The following is a 14,630-nucleotide window of genomic DNA, read 5'->3' as shown; positions in this document are numbered from 1 at the left end:
TAGGTCATGAGTACATTAGGCGACCGACGTTAGAATGCAGGTGACAAGGTACTGTCTTGTCTACAGGTACTGACGTGTCGCTTGGCAAGGTCGTGAGTAAAGTAGGCGACCAACGTTAGAAGTGTTACACGAGGTCACGACACGACATGAGGTCACGACGATACAACATGACGCCACGACAGCAAGTCACGACAGCAGGACGCGACCATTCTGGTTACCCCTATGACGACAAGAAGTTTCTTGGCGTTAAACATGGTACATAGAAGTAATCATCGAACATCTTTATTTTAACAATATATTTCTTCGTAAGTTCGCCAACAGATCGTTGATTGATACATGAATATCAATGGGGGCTAAAGGTACGAACATACTTTCGAAGTGAGTTATCTTTTATTTATAATATACACGTATTGTCGCTGCCACGTACATCGCAGATCGTGAGGGTCATCAACACAATCGAATGGTATGAGTGACTCAATTCATTTATTAGTGACGTCAAAATTTTATAAACTAACACCTCATATCCTATTGAAATTTTCTCATATATCATCCGTAATAACTATTTTTCATTTACTAACGACATGCCGCGACTATACGCGTTAGTATGTATATTAATGACAACAGATTACCTTGATCATGATGGTATGCCCCGACGCCACGAGATGGCAATGACCGATGACACGACGCCACCAGACTACCGAGAAAGCTAAGGAAATCGGAATGTCGAATAATCATCATCAATGACCATGATGACACATGAGTAACTTCTAAACTATTTTTCACACACTTTCTCATTTCAATTCATTCATTGTTGTTCTCTTGTATTAATATGTCTCGTATTCAATGTTCATCAAGTTAACTAATAAATTTTTGCATCGCACCATGAATGTCTCAATTTCTCTAATGACTAAACCATTTTATCAAATCGTTTTGAGGTGATTTGACTTGACAGGATGTTTAGAGGTTGCATCATGCTGGCACGCATGTACGACGTCAAATATAAACGAACGTCATCATATCTGTGGCCGACTTCAGTCATGATATCTTCCTAAAGCCGCCACAGTGGGGCAAGATAGTACATACTCCCGTTCAGTTTAATATACTTGTTACAACTTTGAAATTTAACTGACGATGTGATACAATTTATTTTCATGATGATCTTGTCGTAAGATTTTGGTAACAGGTACGACGCTAAGACAAATGTACGGACACTGGGGCTCAACCACTATCACATGTCGAAATAGGCGGATAAAGAGAAGTCATTGGGTTTCCCAAAGACGACAAGTGATAAGACGTCAACCGATTAACAAGAAAGGTAATTTATAAAGAGTTCACATGTATTTGAATTTACGACATATTGTAATGTAAGTTTGTCAAATGATTTTACCAAAGACGTTAAGAAAAAGTCCACTTAAGACAGTATAAGGAATTCACATTAACCATATGCTCCTTCTTGTGCCACATTGCGAGGATCAACCAATAAGTCGACCAACGTTGGAATGGATAGTGTCAAGACCAGCGATGCGTCAATCTCATTCAACGTGACGGGACGACGCCAGATGTGACGACGATGATACAAGCGATGACAATGATCTCAGAAACGAAAACAAGATCGGCGACGAGAGGTGCCACGACATCAGGAGAATGCTGTTGATTGTAGAATCGTCATCAAGGGACAGTCAGCGACACGACGTAATTTCGTTACACGAGCCCATATTAAGTAATATCTAACACTTACTTCGTGCGTTAATTAATTTATTACATTTTTCACTACACTGCGATTAAAGTTCAATTTCAATTTTTGTCATCTGTCGCTTTGAATATCTCTTTCCAAACGCAATTATATTATATTTATGTTTCATCTTATTTGTTTGAAAACCAACACTAACATCGCATCAAGCAAACGTCCACCTCTACCTTTTGTATTTTCTACGGATCACTTCTTAACGATATCACCAACGGCAACAGCAGCGAACGACGTCATCAGAAGACGACATCAACGAACGACGCCGTAAAATACAAGCGACGACGCCTCCAAGGTCACGACCCTTAAACTAATTGGATCCCAACGATGACATGTCGCTTCTAAGCGCGACTACTACAGACGACCCAGGTACTATTTATGCGCACATAACTTCGTTCTTTGAGTACCTCACAGGTGACATCTATTTCACAGCGAACAGCAGAGACAGCGTAAAAGCTATCGACATGTATGCACCCCCGACGCTTGTCCAAACGCCTAACCAATCGCCAAATACAAAATAGAAAAACACATGTCTTTCCATAACACTGACGAAAAACAAAGCAAGCCCAGAATGCTCAAAACCTACTTAAATTGCTGTTCTAAAAATCCCATAGGCTAAAGTCTTATGCCATAGACTACACCATCAAAACATCTTATCCCTTGTCCTCATGTTATAGGAAACCTCACAACCCTTCGAATCTTCTTGACATTCGTCATAAGGTTGCTTCAAATCATTCACTTCATTCACCTGTAACTTCAACTTAGTCTCCTGCTACCTACCCTCACACGACATTACATCCGACTAAAATAATTCGACCTTATGCCCAATCGACGCAACTTCCTTCTCTAAATTCTTCGCATGACTACGAACAAACGAAAAGGCTTATATCGCCTGCATACGATAGATGTCACACAACATCGACAATAGAGGCACGCCTGTAAACATCAGATGACCGACTGAGATACAACAGTTGGCCATGGCGCCTGTAAACATCAGACGACAGACTAAGATACAGTCGTTGGCCATGACGCCTGTAAACATCAGACGACAGACTAAGATACAACAGTTGGCCATGACGCCTGTAAACATCAGAAGACAGACTAAGATACAACAGTTGGCCATGACGCCTGTAAACATCAAACGACGGACTAAGGTACAATAGTTGGCCGTGACGCCCGCAAATATCAAACGACAGACGAAGATACAAAAGTTGGCCATGACGCTAGATACCTAACTAACGTTGTGTCTTAACATATATGTTTTCGCACAGGTTTTTGAGAATTACATTCTGTTGTCTCACGCTCGTTAAGAGGAACGATTCTTTCACAAGATGTCAGGTTTACGTCTAATTAAGCTAAGGACACCAACGCCAACATGAAGACGCCAATATACGCATGATGACATCAAGTGCTGTCAAAAATCATGGATGACACCAAGTTGCGACGCCACTGATCAAGATTAAGTACGGAAGACGACGGACAAAACGAAGACAATGACAGATTAGCATCGACATCAAATGAACGCGGTGACAGACTTTGAAGATTATTTTCCTAACTTTCGACTCCCTACAATTAGGAAAATGGGGGCTATTGTTATTGGTCGTTTTGTACGACGTGAGGTCGACGCTGGAACAAGTCATCGCAAGTCAGTCCGTCCTCGGATCCTATTAAGGAAGCAGTCAAGGTTGGTTCCTATATTCAAGGATCCATCATCTCCACTATATGCTTGTTGAGAAAGGTCAAAGAGGCTAGCAAAGGTCAAGCAAGCAGTTAGAGGAGATCAAGGAGCCAGTTGAGTAATTCAAGGAGCGCCACCACCCTTATTCTCTCAACAGATGCCACACTTAAACTCCTATATAAATACATTTCAAGACCTACATAAAACCCAACGTGGGACTACCATTCTCTACGGGCTATTTCTCATCTCACCATACTATCATATCCCCTAATTCCAAGTCTCTCACGGAGCTCCAATAGTATAAAATACCCCCCTTTTTACCTTCCACAAAGATATCCCATTATACTCTCAAACTACTGTTGTTTATTCTTAGCCAAAGGACACTAAGACAAATACTTTCCCTAATAGTAAACCTGCTGCCGTAACACAAAGCTAATCCACAACCAGCCTTCCCGTACCGAGCGTACTCCACTTATGTACTTTCTTCGCACATCCCATTACCGTTTACTTACGTCTTATTATTAGCATTGTTTACATACCCGCAAACATACAATTGTATTTGTACTCACTTAGGCTATTTACGCCCGCAACATAGTGGATTGGCGGACTCATTGCCACCCGCGGTTTTTATCCCTTTCGGGTTTTCCGCGTCAACATCTCGTGTCTCGTCTCTCTTTATTTTTGTCCTTTATTTCCTGCCATTATTTCTTGTTATTTATTTACTCTATTTAATCTAGTCGTCTATGTCCCAACCAAAGGTCGTCCATACGAAATTTGGCATAAACATGCACAATGGAGCCGGTTACAAGGTGAGGGACAATTTTTAACAAAATTGTATTGGGATATTAAGTTTTTATTTGTCAAAGAAGGGGAAGAATGAATTTCAGTTGTCAACACAACTGACCAATTCTTTTTTTCCTATCAATATATACCACATAAGATGGGTAACTAGTCGACTACTATATAAAGATAAGTTAACAGACCAAAAACGAAACAGACTATAGAAGTCAATCAAACAGAAAACAAGCTTTTACTATGAACAATTTCTTTGCGCAACTAAAACTCTCTCACTCATGGTCAGAGTTCGAATGAGCTTTTATGAGGAGAGTAAGTAGGAGTCGTTGTTGTCTTGGATTGGCATTTAACATTGTGTTTTCTTTACGAGTTACAGAAGGAGCATCATAAATTAACTAACATAAACCATAGTTTGTTAACAACCCAGACCTAACACCAAACTCGTGTTTCAGATAATATCAACATAATACCTTATTATAATAATACTAAATCTAAGCATCTACCTTCTAATCTCACCATCATCCATAAATAATCGACAACTACTGTAATACCTGATATTTTTCTGTATATATATATATATATATATATATATATATATATATATATATATATATATATATATATATATATATATATATATATATATATATATATATATTATTATATTCATAAAGCATTTTTATGATTTTTAGAATTTAAATTGCATTTATATATTATTTAAATGTATTTTTAATTAATTAGAATATTTATTATTTTAATTAATTACAAAAAGAATTTATTATTTCATGTTGGGAATTTAATTGGGTTTCAAAAGTAAAACGATTTTTAATTAATCTAGCCCAATTCAATTCCAAGTTCAAGTCCAAACAAATTAAGCAAACCCATCTTATGTTTAATGAAGCCCGAAAGGGAATCCTAAAGCCTAGCCCATCTTGGAGTTTCCTAAGCCTATAAATATAGGTGCTCACCCTCAAAATTCCTCACTATTATTCATTAAACCTTAAAGTAAAACCCTAACCCTAAATTCCTCTTTCTTTCGTCGAACTTATGTTTGGACGTTTTTCACCTACTTCCGTTTTCAGAAAATGGTTTCTTCTTCTTCAAATTTGTAGATCTCAAAAAGTTCTTGAACTTTTCCTCAAGAATCGATTGATTCCGAGTTATAGATTAGAAGTTATGAGCGTTCTAAAATCCTGTTGCAGTAATTTTTCTTCTCCTCCCTTTGGCCCGTCTCCTTGCCGAGAACGAACAACAATTGTGCGCTCGTGCCTTGTGCCTCAAGCATCCACACTCACTCGTTGTAGCCCCCAGACACTCTACCAAACCGAAGAGCAAAGAAGGGAAAGCTCTTGAAAGCCAACAACTGCAAAAAAAAAAAAAACAATATAGTGAAAGCCCATAAGTAAAAGTACCCAACTCTCTCATCACTTCTAAAAAATGACAACAAGTACGTACCTCAAGAAGTCGCGGCACGGCACACGGAGAAATGGGCAGCATGGGCCTGTCTGGATCGTCGAAGACCCGAACAGCCACACTCATATGGCTAATCAGGTTCGCATAGGCTGCCTTGCCTCATCAGTACGAAACCAACAAAGATAAGTCGCTGACTAGCGGAATCAGCCAAGGGTCCACCCTCTCAAAGCGATTCAAGAAGATCTTCGAACTCAGAAACAGCAGGTAGAACACGCGAGCATACATCCTTGCAGAAGAACTAGAAGGGCGGCCCGCCGCCAGAAAATCCACCAGTAAAGAGTAAGGCATCCCCTTCCCCTTGTACTTGGTCACCTCTACTACCAACTCATCCCCGATACACCCTCTAACCTTCTCCTATGACGGCATGGTAGTCCCTCTAGCAATGTAAACGGGCCTACCCATGAAGGACAAACCCGTAAGAGCGGTATAGTCCTCAGGGGTGACGGTCATCTCCCCCCAAGGAAAGTGAAAAGTGTTGGTGGTATCACTCCACCACTCGAGAAGCAGGCGCACAAACCTCCTAGACACATTGGGGCCCACAACCTCCCTAAAGACGCGCACCGTCGGGTACAACGGACACGCCTCAAGACGAGGGTCTTAAGGATGTGGAGGATAAAAAGAAAGAGTCTTCTAAGAAATCTGATGAGGCTGCCTCTAGCGACCTCCCCAAGGTACGCCCAATCGTTAAGTTAGATGCTATGCAGATTTTAGTTATGCTGATTTCTGTTTTCCCTTTTCTATCGGCGCCTACCTCATCTGTTACCGGGAAGCGCCCAGGTCCCTCTTCGGCCGCTCCCAAGGCTAAGCGTCCCTTTTTTAAGAAGAAAGGGAGCGCGGATAATGCAGTGATGCCTGAGCTGGTGCCGACAGCTCCACCTGTTATGGACGCGGGGGTTTCCTCTCCTAATAGAGAAGATCCTTCTGTGGCCAATGCAGTTGGCTGGTCTACTCCGGTAATGGAGGAAGGTGTGGCGTCCTTGGCTGGGGGCCTAGAGGCTAAGGAGGCATCTGCCAAAGCGGTGGTGGGTGCTGGTCCTATTGTTGATTCGCCGACTAGGAAGGAGACGAGTAAGGAGTTAGGTGATCCCTCTCCTTCCAAGGATAAATCGTTGCCCAAATCTCAATCGGTATCTCCGACAACGGCAAGGTAAATTTTGTAATGAGTGGGCGTCTTGTGTACACTTAGTACTTTTTTCTAATGCTCGTTTTATATGCCAATGGAGTTGGATTTGATTTTCAGCGGATGAGGAAGGCCGAGGTGGCGCAAATTCCCCCTTCCGGCAGCTTTAGCTCGGAGGAGAAGAATAAGATTTTTTCCTCCGTGTATGTTGCGATCCCTAAGGAGTATGTGTAATCTCTTCTGCGGATTGAAGATGGGTTTTTTTGGAGCCAAGCAGTCCTTTGCGCTGGATGTGAGTCTTTAAAAGCCTCTTTCGTTACAACTGGTTTTTCGTGTTCCCTTGACATCTTGCGTAAATGAATAATTTATTTTTTTGTTGGTATAGTTGTTTATCAGGTTCGCTGAGGTTCGTGAGTACCGTGTCAACATGCACTAGGAGCTGCTTGATCACAAGGATCAAATCGAGAACCACGAAAAATAGGCCGAAAAGAAGGCGAAGCAAATCCGGGATAAAATGGACGTAGTTATCAGGTCGCAGACTTCTGCTCTTGAGCGGGACAAGGAAAATGCCCAAGATTATGAGGAGAAGCTCAAGGAGCATGAGGAGAAACTGGTTGAGCTCAAGGCTGGGTATGCTGCTGTATGTGAGCGTGTTACCAAATTCTCCACAAAGGTGGACGCCCTTGAAAAGAAGCTTAAGGCTACCTAGAATGAAGTGAATACTATCCGAGGATAAGACGCTTGCTCTTTCAAGCTAGGAGATGAAGTCTTCTTGGAGGGTGCTCGCCGGGCTTGGGACCAGGAGATGAAGGGTAAGGATTTCTCCTGGTTCAGACATCGGGTTTCGCATCAGATGGCAGTCATGATAGCCCAGCGTCTCGGGCTTGAACCTCCTGAGTTTGTCAATGATGGAGAAGAGGAGGACGTGGAGGAAGAGGAGGTGAACTCTCCAGCCGGACAAGAGGTCTAGGATGGCAGCTCGATCGCTCCTCATCCTTACACTACAAGAAATTGAACCATTAACGACGGGAAATCCCATCGTGAAAGGCCAATAATCGTTGATTAACGACGGGGTTTTCTGTCGTGAACCCGTCATAAAAGGGGGTCGTCGTTAATAGAAATTTCCGTCGTTAATCCGTCGTAAAAGACATTTTCGACGATTATTCCCGTCTTTTGCGACGGGATTTTTGACCCGTCGTAATAAGGTTCTCGTTAAAAATACAAATTCTTGTAGTGTTAAAAAATATTTTTCTTGAATTGTTGTTGATTTCGCGGCGCCGTGGGCGCTTGTATTAACATTGGTGCCTTGTAAGCACCTTTTATTTGGTTTTTTCATCGCCATGGGCGTATGTATGAATTCCTGTGCTTCTTGTGCACTTTTTACTTCTTATGTTTCATGTTTCGTCTTTATTCGACTCCTTGGTCTGGATTTGCATTTTTCCCAAGGGCCTTCTGAAGGCTTCTCTTTTTTTTGGGAAAATCTATTTTTGGAATGGGCCTTTTTGCCCACATTTAGAAAGTAACCCCAGTGTTTTAGGTGATCAGCCTCATTGGGGCGCTAATCTAGGCCACTTCTCAGGCCGTCAACCAACTAGTCTTTCATGGCGCCATCAATGAGAAGGCATCAGTGTTGATTGACTATCTTATTGAGTCAATATGGCGATTTACATATTTTTATATGTAAGAGTTTCTGTCTATTTGACGTCTTATTGTGCCGTACAGGTAGTGAAAATTAGGACTTGATGTTATTGAAAAAATATAACTATTCTAAATTTAGCTCAATATTGACTCGGATATTTCAACTACTTTAATTTTTACGAAATATTAGTCTTTTGTTGGCCTTTTACAAAGATTGGCCATTTTAATTGGCTCTTACACGATATTGGTCGTTTTGTTGGCTCTTATATGCTACTCGCTGTTTGGTTGGCTTTTACATAATATCGGCCGTTTTGTTGGCTCTTACATAGTACTGGTCTATTGAGTGGGGTATGATCTAGACACTTTCTTCAATCTTGATGGGGATACCTTCTATAACTTTTGGTGGATTTTCTTCGTGTTTCCTTCTGACTCCGGTTCTGGCCGGCTCCTTCCTCCATGCGGACAGGTTGAGGGTGGTTAGATAGAAGTCTCGTGCTTGTTGCTGATCTCCGTGAATATTTCCTATCGCACCGTCGTCACACACGTATTTTAAGAGCATTAGATGAGTGACAACCACAAATTTTATCTTGCTTAGAGTAGGGCGTCCCAGGATGACGTTGTATGCTGTTAGGTCTTTGACAATCAGGAAGTTCACATTCATTTTCCTTCTGTCGCTGCGTCCTCTTATTCTTACAGGTAGAGTAATGACGCCTACAGGGTGTATGATGCTTCCCCCCAAAGCCAATGATGGGATAGTGAATGCTTTCGGTAGTCTTAGGACCATGGGCTAGGCGGCTTAGGCACTTCATACTCATTATATCTGACAAACTTCTCGTATCTACAAGTATACGCTTTACCCTCATGTTGGAGATCTTGATTTCTATGACTAGTGGATCATCATGTGGAGTGGATATGCGTCCTCCATCGGACTCACAAATTTCAATTCGTGGGAAAGGGTCCATTGGTGATTTTCATAATAGCATTAATTGTCCCAATCGACGTGCATAGTCTCTTTGTCCCCTCATGGTTGATCCCTCAGAGGCAGGGCCTCCTGATATGACAGCTACAAATCCCCTTTCAGTTTGATTTCCTTCCCAAGTTGAAACGGGTGATTTGTTCTTCTTGTAATGGCTTTTTCCCATGTCGTGGGTGTTCCTCAACAGATAATTTTTCAAGTGCCATTTGGAAGCCAGCCCGTCCAAAGCCCTTTTCTGACTTCAATAGTCTTTGGTGTCGTGACCTATATCTTCGTTAAATTGACAGTATAACTTGGGGTCTCGACTTTCTGCGGGGGACTTCATCGGAAAGGGTCGTTCTAGGTCGAATCGGATCCCTACATCCACCAGGATGGTAAGGAGATTCATGTTATACTCGAAGAATTCCTTCTCATGCGGTCGTCCTCTCTTTTGTCCAGTAGAGGTGGGGTCATGTTCCTTAGATATTGCCCAAGTGCCATTGACCCGTGTGACCTTTCAATCAGTCTTTTATTTTTTCCCGGATGATTCCGTTGCCTCTCCAGCCTTACCGTCTTTGGACACACTACATATTTCTGTGGCATGTATGAATGCCTCAGCTTCATCAAGGACTTCTGCCATCGTGCGCACGCTCTGCTTGACTAAATCAAACTTGAATAATCCTTTCTTTAAGCCCCTGATGAAGTTACCGAAAGAGACGCCATCGGGCAAGTCTAGAATTTGTCCTGCTTTGAGGTTAAAGCGTTTGACGTAACTTCGCAAAGACTCATCTTTTCCCTGCTGAATGCTGCCTAGATGCATACTTGTCTTCCTTTCTTCCTTGTATGCCATAAACCTTATGAAGAATAGTGTCTATAGCTCATTGAAGGAAGAAATTGATCCCTACAGGTAATCTTTCGAACCATTTGGACACTACGCCTTTGAGAGTGGCCGGAAAATACTTGCACCATGTAGCCTCATTTGTTCCTTGCACATACATGTGGTGACGGTATGCAACTAGGTGTATATCTGGGTCAGAGGTGCCGTCGTAGACTTCTATGGTAGGAGTTTTTACTTTGGGCTCTTTGAGAGTGTTCATTATAGCTTCACAGAAAGGAGTACTCATGTGCCTTAACATCAGGTTGTTGAATCCTTGATGGATGTGATAAGTGGGTTCACGATAGCTGGGATCCATTCTGTGACGCATGCCCACTTTGGGAGAGATTATCTGAGTTTGTCCTCGAGTGGAGGGAAAGAAAGGACGATCTTCCATGACGGGGGTCGATCCGGTGTCTGACAACTCGGACTCGGCCTCGTAGTGTTCTTGCCGCTAACGGGCGCAAGGTGGTGGAAGGATTTACTCGAGAAGTCAACCGGACTATTTTCTCTCGTCGAGCTGGAAGGGCTCGATTGCCTCGGTCCCCGACTGGACGCTCTGCAAAAGGACTGGCGCCCCTGCTAGCTATTGGTCGAGAACTTTCTCCCGCTCTCCAGACATTAGATCTCAGCGGCATTCTGCTTATCCGGTTGACACCAAGGCTAAAGGGTCCTTGTGGGACTGTCTTTTCAGTATTGGTATTGTAGATTAGCATGCTCCTTCGTATTTTGTCTTGCAGCGTGGTGCTCATTTTCTATTTAAAGGTTTGATTCATCTGTTGCTGGAATCCAGCTAGAATTTCTCGCAGCGTCCCTACTAAAACCGTCAGGTCTAGGTTCTCATCCAGTAAAATATCTTTTACACTGGGACTAAGATGTCCACCAGGAGGGGGCGCCTCGACGTCCGGCTCCTCTTCAATGATTACCTCGTCTTCCATATTTCAGATTCTCAAATCCATTACTTTTCCCATACGTATTGGTTCCATCATATACCGACATCATTAAGTATTAGTTAATATATATTTTGCATGCTATTCATTGATGATATCAGAATACATATTAAATCGGTACCATTAAACTTTTCTCATAGGCCATCTATTTTAGTTCAAATATGTATACAACTTCAAGGGTATTTCATACACTACATATTAGTGTTTTCTTTATTTTCAATAATATCGTCAACTGCACTATCTTCCCCTATTCATATAAGTAAATTTATTTTGCACTATGTTGGAACCGTATATATAATCTACACTTCAGGTGTAGATATTTATATAAATATTGGCAAGATATATAATTCTTAACACGTAATATAACATCGAGCACTATGACCATTGTACACCTTTATGCCTCTGAACATGTAACAATTCAACACAATCAAGTCATAGATATTTATGTCCAAACATACTTTGAGGACATAAAGTTGGCATTTGCAATTACTCATATGGGGATCAATTTATTATCTTTCAATTTTGCCAACTTATTCTAGCCCGTCTCCCCCTAAGTTGGGAAAATATTTTCAATATGTTATGGGGCACAAAAGTTTTCACCAACTAAATAATACGCTTTACAACGTGTACTTTAATAAATATTAAATACTTTTGTTCTCTTCGGGAGATCAACATTGATTATGGAGAGTATATATAATATGCAGTTGTGTTCTTCATATTTTCTCTTTTTGTGCTGACGTATGATTGCCCCAATCAAGAGATTTATGATACTTATCAATCACAAAGCACTTGTAATAAGTTAAACTTCTTGGTGATCTTCAAGTCACCTACTATCATTACGGTGAACTTCAGGTCATTTACTATCATGTTGAACTTGAAATCACCTATCATTATAAAAAATTTCAAAATCCTTAATATATCTCTTGTACATATTTATTTTCTCAATCGATTCATTATAAATTTTCAATTGAAACACAACTCAACCTCATCAATTACATCTTGCCTTTGGATATATACAACATGTGAGGGAGTGTCAGCACATAAACTTTTATTTGACATGAATTTTCAAATTCTTATGACGGGTGTTCTTAAACCCGGATGGCCTAGATTATCACATCATGATACGAAATATTTCATTCTCTAACTTCTTGTTAGATTCTAAAATCGATCATTGTATTTATGATAATATAAAACTTGGCCATATTGTGATGTAATATAACGACACAAATTGGTGTCTCGATTATAACGGCAAGACAATTTAAACAAAACTTATGGAAGATAGCTCTTACTCTTCAGGAGTATCCATTATAATTTTGGTATATATCACAAAAGTATCCATCTTCAAAATGTAATCTTGTACTCATGCTCATAAAGCAAGTCAATAATATATGAACAAATATTTGTATCAAATTCAACATCGTTGTATATCTTGATCATATACTACTAATTTTTATGTTGAGAGCTATCTCCCCCTAATCCTTGCATACATTTATTTATAAATTAGGTTCGGATAGTGCGCTACGATGTCTATTAGACATATGTTTTCATTATCTTCATACACCATGTTTATCTACAATATTTTCTCTTTCCATGAGTGTTGATAAAGATCAACAAGATATTTTGGTGTAATGGGCTCAATATTTATTTATCTTCCTCAGCTACCAACCAAAAATATAAAATTTGAGTTTTCTCATCATTAAGTTTTACATGCTTTTCATCATTTATAAGTTCTCTTCTGGTGTATATGCGTATTTTGAAATTACATTCATACTCATTTATTCACCCATGATTATACTATTTTTACTTTCACATTTTCGATCATGACTATTGACATTATCTTCACTATATCTAGTCATACAATCTCTCATTCACTTCTGGAAATGATTACCTAATTGAACGCGATCATAATAGTTTTCTTCAGGATTGCGTTATTTTTCTTATTCACCAAAAAGACAATAAATGAACTATTTAAAGAGTCTCTTAAATATTTAACAAAATTATCGTGTCTGCAGGACTACACTAGTGTCATAAAAGTTATATATGGTACATTGACAACAAGATTTAGAATCTATTATAGTTTTCTAAGTCATATTTTCTTATAATTCTCCAAGGGGTTTGCGGGCCTTTAATCGTCTAATGTCCAGACTTATATTATATAGTAAATTATAATAAATTATTTCCTTGTTTCAATAGACCAATGCCCTTTTCCTTAACAACGACAACATACATTATTCACATTCTCATTTTTATCTTTCTCTTGTTTGTTACCATCTTTGTCCCACTTCTGGCGGGAATATATACTTGAGAGAACCACATCGACCTCGACCATATCTCTATCCACGCCCACGTCCATGACCATGACCACGTCCTCGACTACTATTGTTGTGTGATTTTTTTCTTTCCCATTACCGGATGCCACGTCCGCTTCAGGGAATTGAGCAGAAGCACTTGGACGTGATTCATGATTTTTCATCAATAACTCGTTATTTTTTTTTTCAACCACAAGGAGACAAGATATAAGTTCAAAATATTTCATAAATATTTTTTTCAGGGTATTGTGTCTGCAGGATAACTTCATTTGCGTGAAAGGTAGAATATGTTTTCTCCAGCATTTCTGCATTAATGATTTTCTCTCCATAAATGTCAAATGTGAAGTAGTTCTTAACATAACTGAGTTATATTCACTTATAGACTTAAGTCTTTGTAGTCATAAGTGTAACCAATCATACTGAGTTTTAGCTAATATCATAATTTTTTTTTGGTGGTCATACATTTCCTTTAGATTACTCCAAATGACTTGTTGATCTTTTACGGCCAATTACTCTATCTTAAAATCCTAATCGAAGTGATGACAAAAAAAATATCATAGCCTTTGCCGCGTTTTGACTTGTTGATTTATTTACTTCTTTGATTGTATCACCAAGGTACTTTGCATATAGGTGGATTTCACCATCTAACACCCATGACAAATATATTTTTCTTTCCGGTAATATTAAGGGCCACAAATTCAAATTTTGTAAGGTTCGACATAACTCACTATACAAAATAATAATTTTATAAATTAGGGCTTAGAAATTAAAATTAAATATATACCATATGGGACAAACTCGATCAAGTATATTATATAGATACTAGGTATTAAACAGAAACAAATGAATAACAAGTTGTCCACATTACTTGCATTCCTAGTTACTGCATGAAACTAATTGTATGGTATGATGGAAACAAGTCATCAAATATATCTAAAGCGGTAGCATAATGGCATGCCAATTCTCAATGAGACTAACATATTTTGATGAAACAAAATTGGTATAGTGATTAATGCATGGTTCGCAGTAAATACTAATATTAAAGGACTTGCAAATTGAAGCATAAATATATGAAGTTAAAAAGGCTCAAAGCT

Source organism: Spinacia oleracea, chromosome 4, assembly GCF_020520425.1.
Source record: "Spinacia oleracea cultivar Varoflay chromosome 4, BTI_SOV_V1, whole genome shotgun sequence".
NCBI lineage: Eukaryota > Viridiplantae > Streptophyta > Magnoliopsida > Caryophyllales > Amaranthaceae > Spinacia > Spinacia oleracea.
This window is presented reverse-complemented; position numbering follows the sequence as displayed.